Source organism: Lonchura striata, chromosome 3, assembly GCF_046129695.1.
Source record: "Lonchura striata isolate bLonStr1 chromosome 3, bLonStr1.mat, whole genome shotgun sequence".
In the NCBI taxonomy this organism is placed as follows: domain Eukaryota; kingdom Metazoa; phylum Chordata; class Aves; order Passeriformes; family Estrildidae; genus Lonchura; species Lonchura striata.
Window position 1 is genome coordinate 52,960,871 of NC_134605.1, and position 12,423 is coordinate 52,973,293.

The 12,423-nt window shown below is 39.4% G+C and overlaps 1 protein-coding gene across 12 annotated transcripts in view; it reads right to left on the bottom strand.

Annotated features, from left to right (window-relative positions):
• Positions 1 to 12,423, bottom strand: part of HIVEP2 (HIVEP zinc finger 2) — a 136,417-nt gene that overhangs the window by 62,322 nt on the left and 61,672 nt on the right. Inside the window, exon 4 of one of the 12 annotated variants that reach the window (XM_021553148.2) lies at positions 12,113 to 12,174. The exons of the other annotated variants lie outside the window; for them this stretch is intronic. The gene's annotated coding sequence lies outside the window, so the exon portion shown is untranslated. The remainder of the gene's footprint in view (positions 1 to 12,112; positions 12,175 to 12,423) is intronic. 12 annotated transcript variants of the gene reach the window in all.

The following is a 12,423-nucleotide window of genomic DNA, read 5'->3' on the forward strand; positions in this document are numbered from 1 at the left end:
GAATACCAAGGGAAAAAACATAAACCCCAAAGGCTGATAAAAGCTAAACTGGCAAAACAGGATGAAACATTAAGCAATCCTTCTAACACTCAGCTTGCCAGGCTGTTTTCTCTGATTTGTAATGATAATTTTTTTTGCCTTGCTGGACTGCTGGATTTCATGGTTATGATCTAGCAGGCAATCTGAAAACCTTATCTCCTCTCAAAGGCATTTTAGGCAGCTGGTAGGTGGGAGCAAATAAAACTGAAGCATGGCTAAGGTAGGACCTCTGCAGATCACTAAAGCACCTCTGTTCTTGTAGAACAGCCTATTTGCTGGAAAAGCTGCAATATGAAAACCTGATATATTAAAGGTCAAGACTCCAATACAGAGCAGACTCATCTGTATTGCATTTTAATTTCTTTTTATGCTGAGAGGTGCCTAGGGTTCTGAAGAGGTGACAGAAAGATAAATCATGCATGACAAACTGGAACAGAAGACAAGGCTGTGTTCAGAATAGGATAGCTCTGCTGGTGCAGCTCTCTGAGCACACTGTACTGACTGTGTTCCCAGCACAGCCTTCATTCGTACCAGCAAAGTTATATTATTTGCTGGCACAGCTTTTTCCTGAGGTCCATCTTCCCTCATCCAACATACTAAAAGTGTTTCAGTAAAATAAAGGTTTGTTCTAAGTGTATCCACAGTGAGAACTTCTGTTTGTGCTAGAGATCAAGTCAAGGATCAGCCTCTTTACACCTTTGCCCAAGACAGCAGACAGCAAAAACCTGTAAAACAGGCATGTTCTTCATTTGACTGGAGTAAGAAGTCCTTTGTAAAGGCCTCAATACTGGCTTCTGCCCCTACTGGAAATCTTACCTTCTCGTGCACTTCTGCAGAAATGCAGAGATAAAATGTCTCACTACACATGCCCTTATCAGAAAGGTTATGGTACTTCCACAAGCAAAAGAAGTTTCCAGCACTCCCGTGACTGACTCCAGCTCCTGCTCCACCCCTGTTCTGCAGAAGGCTCACCCACCTGGCCCTGCTCCCAACAGTGAGGCTGAACCTGGGCTAAACACCCTTCCCAAGAGCCACGGAGAGGGGGGAGCTTGATGCTGCTGCCTGCTGCAGGATGGAGAAGGTTCTCTCAGGATGGAGAAGGGAGGACCATGATGTGCAGAGACATGGGGGAAAATTATGCCAAAAAGTGCCAGATACTATGTGGGCAGTTTAAGAAAACAACCAATTTCACCAAGATGATAAAAACAACTGATTTAAGATGTATTTAAAAAATAATTTTATTTAGCTTTTAGGAGCTATGTGAAAAGTTATTTTCCAGGTGTGCTATATGGTATGGTAGTCACAATCATTTAAGTGATTTAAGATTTTAAGATTGTTGTCTGTGATTTTCGTAAGTGACTTTAACATGCCTTTGAAGAAATTAGGACCAGCAAAGGATCTGGCAGCCTTTGATCATACACCATTTTCAGGCTATTAAAGGGGCTTACCTGCTAACCTGCCTTTGGTTTGATGATGTCTACAGCTGCAGTCATTGGCCACCCAGTATTACCTAATTTTTTTTATAAAACATACAAAACTTCCTATTTCTGGAAGGCTGGACTTAATCCAGGCTACTATGGTTTCCATAGACAGGAAGCCTGAAGGTTTGGGATTAAAACAGCAGGAGGTTGAAAAGAAAATTGAGGACCTGGAAATAACAACTGATAGTCCTGACGCAATCATCACTGAGAACACTGCAGCTCTGAAAAATGTAATCAACAGCCTGGAGAATAATCTCAGATAAAAGGCTAAAAGGCTAGGTTTTGGAGGCCAGTGGAAAGCTCCTGCAAGGACAGTTCTCATATATTTTTCCATAAGAGTTTCAAGACTTTTTCCTCAACGTCATGTAGGAAAACATGATACAAAAAGCTTGTAGCTATCCAAGCTATCCCAGCACGTCTCATTTAAAGGAAAATGTTGTTGGCTAAGAGCTATGACAGCACGTCTTGCTCTAGCTATGGAAGCTGAAGGTCCCTCTGTCCCTACTTGTTCCATGCTGGCTGAAGGCTCACATTTCAATCTCATTCAGTTTGAGCCCTCCACTGACCTTCAACCAAAGCCAACCCAGATGGCTTTGCCTGGAGTAAGAACCAGAGCACTCCCACAGCTATTCTGACAAGTAGAGTGGTGGGGCAGTAATCTCCAGCCTGTAAGCAATGATGATCCATGGGCAGAGGGTCATCTTTAACCTGTGCAGTCCCTTGCAATTCCTGTCCAGTGTCTGAGATCTGAAGCATAGATAAAGACTTATAGAAAGGCAAGATGGAAAGTTTAATTTGCTGTAATACTAAAGTAATAGCTGAAGAAATAAGCTTACCAGACATGCTACTGAACTTAAAGCCCTAAATAAAAATTATCTATGATGTGGTACTTGACAGAAGATTCATTTCTTCAGGGCAGACATGCAGGTTTTATCCTGAATTTTTCAGAGCTCATAAATGTTGTTGTAGACAAAGTACCCTTCTTGAATATAATTTTGTGATAGTCAAGACAAGAAAGAATAAAATGCAGACACCAGTGTACTAAACCCATCCTTCTCTAAATTGCTTATATTTACTATACCCAGAAAACTCATTAAAAAGCAGTATATTTTAAGAAAAAAATTACTGACATTTGAAACACAAATGATAATGCAGATAAGGAGAACCTCCACTAAATTTGATGCCTGTGTTCCCAAAACTGCCAGTTTAAACAGATACCATAACACTAAATGGCAGAAAGAGACTGGCTGATTTAAAGAGACTGGCAGGGATTAGCTAAACCTGGTTTCTGAGGATGTTTCATATTAACATATGGTATCATCAAGGCCTGGTTGCCCCAGGAAACAAAGAAATGGAAAAACAGGTTTTTAGGCTACCTTTGCTTTCTCTGCTGCATTCAGATGAGCTTTGGTGCAGCTGCAAGCAAAGACTAAGGAGTATATGTGTGGCAATTTCACCAACACTCATACTCTTAAACCCTCAAGGTTTGATTTTATGTAAGGGCTCCACCTCAAAAATGAGTAAAACCAGAAAAATGCTAAGAGGCCACTCTGACTGTAGAAGTTCCAACTAAGGAAAAACGGCCCTAGGAAAGGAAACAAGAAAAGTGCATGGGACTTAAAAAATGCTTTTGGATAACAGAATCAACACATAAGGCCCAAAAATTGTTTCTACCAGGAAAACATAGTGCCACTATTAAGAAACATAAGTAAACAAGCTAAAGGCTTCTCATGAAGAATAAAAGACACAACAAACCATAGGGATCACTCAGAAATTCAGATACAAGGAATGGTTAAGAAAAGTTATAAGGTAGGAGAAAAAGGATAAAACCAATCCCTACTGAATTTAACATCTCCAAAGAATTACTCAGATTCCCACTTGAGCATTTCCAGAAATTAATACCATCATTTTTTATTCAGGCAGTTACAACAGATATATTAAAATTTAGTCAATTATGTCTCAAACCATTATTGCACTGTTCTAGAACATTTGTGACCACCATAAACTTCTTACACTGCTTACTGCTTCTTGTTAGAGGAGCAAGCACTCAAAGATAAGAAGCTGGTTTTTTCTGTTGAGACTACTTCATGGGAGAAAAGCAGAATAACAAGATCCCAGGAAGAGACTCCAGGCAGAGCCTGATGAACCTTGCATGACCTTAGGACACTGCTCACCACTTCTCTAAGGATTGCTTACTAATACACCAATACTACAGCAGTTTCAAATGTGATTAAAAGAGGATAAGTAAATGAAGTTAGAATTAACTTTGCTGGGGCTACTTAATTTCTTTTATTCAGACAAGTCAAAGAAATTCTTAACTTGAACTGCAGAAGCAGGTTTTGGCACCTATGTTCCAATGCTTTTCATACCATTTCATAACAACTAGTCCTGGCAATGAGCACCCTCAGTGGGTTTGCAGATCATCACAGCAACATGATTATAAAACTTAATCCAAATATCGTAAAAGTCAATGGAGCCTGGATTGAGACCAAAGAGAAATGCTCTTCTGTGCCAGGTGTGATTAACTATACATCATGTTGCTCCTGTGGATGAAAGTCAATCTTTGTCCATGCACCGATTTTAATTAACACCAGAGCCTGATTTTGAACAAAGTAGTGTCATGAAAGAAAACATAACCTGACTTAGAGGAAAGGTGTCTTCAATTAAAAATTCCACTGACTACAGTAACTGTTGGGTAAGACTAGCACACTATTACTTAAGGGTATGCACATACATACCAACACACGCATGCACAAGCTTACTGATCTTTAAGTCCTCTAAGCCCTTCCCTGGAAACCTGCATCACAACAGAAATTTGTAGCAGGACAGATGTAACTCATGTGGTATTTTAGATAATAATCTCACCTTCTGCATGAGATTATTATCTAAAATGCTAGATATATCCTATCTTTAAAAAATTGAGAAATTCCTGTGAAAAAAGTATTATTCTAAGGAAAAAAAAAAACCAAGTGTTTTAAATATAGCCTAAATATTTATAAGACATTTTATTTTTAATACAAATTTCCAGAGATTATCCACAAACACACTGTATTATGTATTGTAATACATAATTTATGTAAAAATTATTTGGCATTTTACATCTGCAATAAATGCAAAGCAATATTGGTTATATTTTTATCTTACATGCTGTTCTTAGTGCAGAGGGCTTTTTTGTCAATAGAGCTGTAATAATTCACAAACCAACTAGAAGAACAAGTCAGTTTAACAAGAGTTGAATCTGAAGAGAACAAAAATCACATTTTGGGATGGAAGCCACCTCTAAATGGGTTATCCTAGGTCACCTACAATAGTAATTTATCTAGTCTAGCTGTGACTGACCCCACACCTTTCCATGGCAGTTTACTCCACTGACCTACATGTTATATAGCAGTAACCTTTTTCCTGTATTGAACAGTCCCTGCTGTAGTTTAACCACAGTATTTCACCCCAATTTTTCTTCAGCAACATATGAAAAGATCTTGCCTTGTTCATTCCAATCCTTGCAGATACATATGTGCACCTAAAGCTTTCACTTAGGCTCTCTCCAGACACAATGTACATAGATTTCTTCTCTCAAATGCACTTTCAGCTTGACTTTGGGCTTTCCATCTTCCTGAGAAGTCCTGTGAACTGAGGTTGCCTTTTGGCTCTTTGATTTTGTGGACTGAAGAGGATTTTAAATATTTGCACCAAGTCTAGTTAGGAATTTAATTTATGAGGCTTGAAGTTAAAAATATGTCATTGCACAACTCCCTGCTTTCTAGTGGCATTTGCTCTTTCAAATTTAATATTGTTCTCCCAAGAGATACCTGAAGATAATCCCACATACACAATCAATGCTCACATTAATTAAATAGCTGGAATTTAATACCACTCCTCTTCAGGATGTGCCCTGTAATTCCAGAGAACTTCCACCTAAACACCAATCAAGAGTGTTGCCTCCCTCCATAAACTTATGTCACCTCCATTAGGGATTGGTCGGAATGAAGCCACATCAACACCAAGATTACCTGAACATTTGCACAGAACATCTGGAGGCTGTCGAGGCCATACTAAATTCCAGTAACAGGAACTTAAAAGCTACTTCTGATATGCCTGGTCTGCAATCATGGCCCATATCCTTTGATTTTTAAGTAACACCTTTCACCTGAGATATGTGACACACCCGTGCTCCCAAAAAAGAGGAGGTCCAGAAGCACAGGAGATGCTCATGACCGCCTCATGCCAGTGCCTTGCCTAACACAGATCCCTCTGAGTGATGTATGAGTGTCCCATAAAGAGAGACTGGGGTGGTCAAGCTCTCCATTTGTGAAGGAACACCTGTGCTGGTTTAGATACCTGAGAAAACACAATTTCCACAACTGTGGATTTAAAATACAGCATTCATTTGGCGTATCATTATATCATGAGATCTGGGACTTAAAATCAATTATCTGCCTGTAACATAAAACAAGTCCATTTTCCCAATGAAAATGCATGCCTAAAGTGCTAAACACACATGAAGAGGGGACTTATTTTCTTCTGTTTAGACACAAAAATTGGCAGAGCACATCTGAACAGCTCTGCTCCACTGTTACTTCAAAGGGCTGCAATATTAGATCCATCCAACTTGTTTTCAGAATCAATACATGGAAGGTTTGGGTTTCCTAGTTTTTCACTGTTTCAACAAAGAGAAGACACCACTGCTTGGGATTGCCTTTGCCTAGTATCCGCACGAGAAGCAGAAAACAGATTACAATAGCATGGCACGAGCAATTTCAATATTAAAGAGAGAGCTGTAAACTCTGATACAAACAGACAAGCATTATGTTTTCCAACACGCAGCTCAGAAAACAGGCTTATTGACCATAAAATGAATTATATAACCCAACTTGTATTATGTCATCTGAGGCCTTGGTTAGGCAACTACCTTTGAGATATATATATTATATATATCTTACATATAATTATTTCCCCCAGAAAACTGTCAAGTTACATTCCTTATATAATACTTCTGCAGAGCTTACCTGAAGCATAATGACTGTGCTCATTATAGGGTTATTATGAGTTCTGAGATGAAGCGCTGTCAATAATTTAATTTTCTCCATATAAGGTAAAACACTGTGTTGAAAAAGGAATCCCAGTTATATCTGTTTGAAATATTAATTACAGCAATAAACAGTTCAAGAGCAGTAACCGCAGGTCCCCCTCCAGGAAGACATGCAAGCCTGTAACTCAGGGTGTGTGTGGGACAAGGAAAAGGGATGCTGCAACTTCAGCTGCAGGACCTGGCCTTAGTGTACAACCTTCTTCATCCTTATGCTGAAGAAGATGGTACACAATCCTGCAGTGCTTATGGCCAAACAGACTCAATGTTTTTTTGTATAAAACATATAGTACCTATACAAAGTAAATCTTATGATAGTTCAGTCTACCCTCTTTCTTTTTTTTTTTTTTTTTTGTCATTTTTGCTGTCAGTTTAGTTCATCCTATTAAAGGCTGTGAAAACAAATGGTTTTCATCAGGAATTTATATTCAAATCACATAATCTCAATTTCTTTCAGAAAAAGAGCTATTGACCTGGTTCTCCAGTTTTACGGTAAGTTGGGTCCAACTTTCAGACGCTGCCCTTATGTTGTGATTAAGTTTTGCCAACAACTTCCTATTTAATGTACTGCAAGATAAACTGATACTGTGAACTTAGGTCCTGAATGTGTTAAATCAATTTGACAATGACAGGGCAAGTAGGTAATGACAGGGTAGTCTCCACCTGTCCATTTATACAGTAGTGGGCTTTTTGGTCATCTTTTCTTTTAAAGAGCTGTGATCTAAAGGTCTTTTAAAGGTCCCATCTCTAGTAAACCAGCTTGTGTCGCTACAAGTTCTTGCAGTAAATAAACATAAGTGTTCCTTTCCAAGGATTCCACTGTATCCCTCACCATCAATATCCAATTGAGTTGCAAAGCATACTGTGGATTCTGTCAGACCCCTTACTGGGTCTTGTCCTGGTTTGTTACTGATGTTTGCCTGCACTGGTATTCCCAAGAACCAGCTGGGCTTTGTTCACTGCAGGCCGATGGATCAGCAGGACATCATGGACCGCTGCAGTGCTCACAGGAGCTGCCTCTGCCTGCTCAGTATCTCTCTCCTCTAAAGCCTGCAGTGTGCTTAGTGCAGCCAGGGGTCAGGGCCTGGGCTGATGGATTAGATCCCCCTGCTATTTAAAAGAGAGGTTTCCAGGACTAATGTTCATGTGTAAGCGTCACTGAAGATGAAATGAAACTCCTGGGAACAACATGGAATGCAGGCAAATTTATTTCAGTGTGTGTGTTACCAGAGTTTTTAATTTTTTAACAAACTAGTACAAGAGAAGAAATCCTGACTTTAGGGCTTCTGCTCCATCTAGTTCATCTGCCTGCTCCAGGCAGTTCATCTAATGAAGCAAAGTACAAAGCAGCCACAGTGAGACAGTCCTGTCTCACAAGCTCACTAATAAAATGCACTTGATTTCTTAGGCTTACAGAGCCTCCTCCTGACCCCAGCCCCGCAGGGTGAGCCAGCATTACATGCCCTGCACGGTCAGACAAGTGACACAGATTTGCAGCTGGAGGTGAGAGAATGGCTTCAAAGAAAGTGCAAACCTTGTGATGTCCCCACTGTCCCTACATATCCCTGCCCTCTCCTAGTGGCACTCACAGCCTGCCCTTTTGGGCTCAGCCCCTACTTCCAGTGGCCCTCAAGTCACTGGGACCAACACAGGCTCCACTCGCTGCCTGAGATGCTGAGGAGTGACAACCAAGAGTCTGCTCCTGCACAATCCACCCCAAACCGTAACTCTAAATGTATCTTCAATTCTACTCATTTATAGGCCCTTGCATGGGGACAAATTATGCTTTCAAAATATTACAGGAAAATGCTGCAAGAGGTTGCCATAAAAAACTCCCATCATAATTTCATTAAAAATTAACAAAAAGAAAGCATTAGTGTTGTCCTGCCAACTGGGGGTTGGGCTATATCTCACATTATTAAATTGAGAAGGGCAGCAATGGAAAGCCTTTTTAGATTGGTGTTTCCATTCCTTCCTCTTTTGCTTGGTTCAAAAGTCCTGCATAATTAATACTGTAGTACTTAATAAATGCTTATGAACCTACTACCTCTCTGCTTTTTCCATTTAATTAGGTGATTGACTTCAGGCATACTATAAATTATAATGACAATTTAATTACTTTTTTAATGTGCACACTTAAAAGATTTATAAACAGAAATAGGGTAATACAGTGCATTCAAAATTAGAAATACCATGAACTGCAGAACAGCATAAAGTAATGACATCTAAAGTATCTCCTCAGTGGCTGAGCAGCTGCAGTGACTGGGAAGTAGGGTATTTAAAGTGTCTGGTACAAGTACAGAAAACTGTATATTTCTGTCCAAATGCCCATGTACACAGCTTTTAACTTTTCCTTCCAGCATTTGCACATCTCACTTGACTTCATGACAGAAACATAAAGAAGTTCCAAGGATAAATCAGGCTGTGTATTGCAGCATCTCTTAGGTCAAGCATTCACAGTAAGTGGAAGACCCTTTCTCTTCTTTTAAACAAATCATAAAACTTCTGCATCACTTAATCATAACACAGTCATTGCTAATATTTGCAGGGGGCCAATCCCTACAATATTCCAGCTGGCACAGGCAAACTGCCAAAGAACATGGATTCCATCATCTCATGAACAGACCCTTCCTAGTCAGGAGACAGAAATGTCTGAGAATATTTTACACCACATCCTACAACAACCCAAGTTAACTCTTCTGATATTGTTGTTATGCCACCTAGGACTCATTCACCTGTCACTTACAGGAATGTAAAAGCTAAGAGGATTGTGTATATAACAAATCAAGTAAGAATCAGATCCTTCAAACTAGTGCTCAAAAAAATTTGATAAACTAAAAATTATCTTTTTAAATTTAAATAGTTTAAGATAATAAAAGAACAATTAACCTACTTAGCTAGCCTTCCTAAATGTCCAGACATTCCCAAGCCCTGGCTGGTCATTACAAAGAAAGCTGTATTTTCTACAAGTTGCCTATCACCAACAGAGAGAGATGATAGCATTTGTTTTACATCACACAGTATGCTACATTGGTGAAAAATTCTCATGTAAAAAATTCATTAAAATTTGGTCTAGAGGAGACGCTATCCCATCTGGAAGCTGAATCTGGTTTGGTGTGACTATTCCTGTCTGTTAATTTAGCAGTACAAAGTATAACTCTGCATTCTTAGCATACTTACTGGGGATGCTGGCATCTCTGTAACCAGAACTGCTTACAGAGAGGGAAAAAAAAATAGACTGGGCAATTCACAGTGTGCTAGAAAAATTATGGGCAATTCCACGTTTTAAGCATCATCTATCAACAGTGTTGAATAGTCAAAAGGGGAATAAATTTGAATGCATTGCCAAGGCAAATGCTGTGATAATTGTATCTGCTTCTCCTTTTCAATACAGAAAAAAAAATCCCAGACGCTCATCTCATTTGCACCCAGTGAAGCTGAGTGGAAAGCTGATCAATCCCACAGCTTCATCCTGTAGCTGCCTGTCCACCTTGGCCAGCACAGAGCAGGACCTGACAAGGTACAGGTAAAAGAAAAAACACCAGGAGGCTGAGCAGCGCGGTGAATCACAGGGAGCCGCTTTGTCTGCAGCTTCCGTTCTCTGAGGAACTGTGCAGGGCTGAAACAATGGCTCTCCTAGGGAGCTGCATCTCATCTACCTCATCTACAGCCAGTGATGAATGATGGGTCAAGAGGGCAGCAGACTTTGGGTGCACAACCCTTAAATACTTTATCAAAGACGGCAAAAGGCCATGTGCTTCAATAACACAGCAAATACTTCCTTTTGCTGTATAGCAGACAAATTCCTTCCTCTCTGCTGGCTCAATCTGAAGCTTTTTGGTTCACAGCTCAGAGTGTGTGCAAGTTGTACATTCATAAAACATACAAGTAGAAAGCTTCAGTTTTTTTCCTGAGACCATTCAACTGTAAACATTCTCACAGAAATGGAAAGTCAGTCCTATCTGTGATGAAATCCTATGCTTTCAAAAATATGTAATTCTAGGGATTTGTGGGGCTTATAAACAATAAAAGAAGGCACGTTTTACTTATTTTAAAAAGGGAAACTGAATAGTAAGAATTGAAAAAAAATTCTAAAACTGTAACTCATCCAAACTTTTCATACTGGGTTCCCTGAAAGAAAAACGTACTGATTTGATAGAAATGAAACAGTTCAATAAAATAAAAAAATGTTGTCCCTGGTTTAAATGAAGATAAATGAAAATAACAGGCCTTGTGATATAACAAGATACTTCAATACTAAAGTTTGACAGTATTTTGTTACTCAGAGAATTACAATTTAACAAGATATACAAGATGAGTTGGAATATCTTTATGACATAAAAATATGCAAAATAAAACTGAAGCAACATTTAAAATGTTTTGAAGGAAGATGTCTTACTGCTTAAGAGTTGTCAAGATTTTGTCCGCATTAGAGGAGAGATAGAAGTTTTTCAGAACCTTCTGCCATCTAAATATTTTTTCAACCACTTTTATCTTCTGTTCCTCCTTAGCTGTTTCTTTGTCTTTTTATTCCTCTAGATATCTTTAAAACTTCATCTAACTGCTTTGAATTTGACAACAAAACTTAATGCTCTAACAGGACAGAAAGCTGTGGGCTCATGTTTGGTTTCTAAAGGAAGCAGCAGAAAGCAATCTTGGAAAAAATACTCCAAATCATTTCAGCTCCCTTATGAAAAACATCAGCAACAGAAGAAGCCCACTTGGGTTCCTGCCCACCCAGCACCAGGAGCCAAGGTAACCCTGTAACTTTGGGATTGTTGTTTAATGGCAGCAACATTTAGTATTGAATGGTAACTTTCCCATTTTGGAGGCTTTGAGGAGTTGGTTGACACCAAAACGCTGAGGTGAGCAGTGCCATGTGGGCAGTGAGGCAGCGAGCTGTGCCATCCCACCACCCATGCTGCAGCGGCACGGGAAACCTGCGCCTTTCACCTCCAGATGCGTTAGGGCAGAAGAAGTGCATGTTTTCCCTCCCAAAGACCACATCATTTTACATTGTGGCAATGGATTTGCATAATTTCAGTCAAACAATGTATCATCATAGGTTTTGAATTTAAACACTTCAAAAATGAGCAAAATAAATGGTGCTCATGTTCAGAAAATTGAAGGTCTTGGAGTGGAGGTATCTCAACTTCCTTGTAGCCCTGTTGAACCGATTACAAGCAGGCCTGACATCTCTACTTCAGTCAAGTGAAAATTTCAGATTAAAAAATGAATTATTTTAATTTATAGCCATGATGTGTACTGAAAAGCTTCTAAAACAATAATAACTTTTACACAACCACTGCTGCCCAGAAAGCAAATCAGCACAGAAGTAACTCACTCTCGGAGTATTTTCATTCCTTTCTCAGAGTGTGAAACTAAAATTGGCACCAAACTGCATCACCTTTTTAATGCATTTTCCATCCAAATGGAGAGGCACTTGAGGAGCCACAGTGATGTCCCAGAGAAAACACATTCAGTAGAACTCTTCTGCTACACCCACCTTCAATTCATGGCCCAGCACTCTGCTCCCATTTAGTCATCCAGGTGAGGAGAGGCTGACAGCTGGAGGAGGGAAGAGATTGGGAGCCATATGGAGCTAGAGTCAATTTTTGGTATGTATTTGTGAATAGATACAAAAGAGATAAATGCTGGTATGCATAAATTCATATCTTATCGATACATATTTTGGTACTTATTGTTAAAGTGATTTATTCCAAATTCGGCTTTTAAAAATGAACACCGATTTAAAGAAAATTCCAATCCCAACTTACTTCTTGCCACAGCAAATCCAGGATCCCAACTGCATGAAGC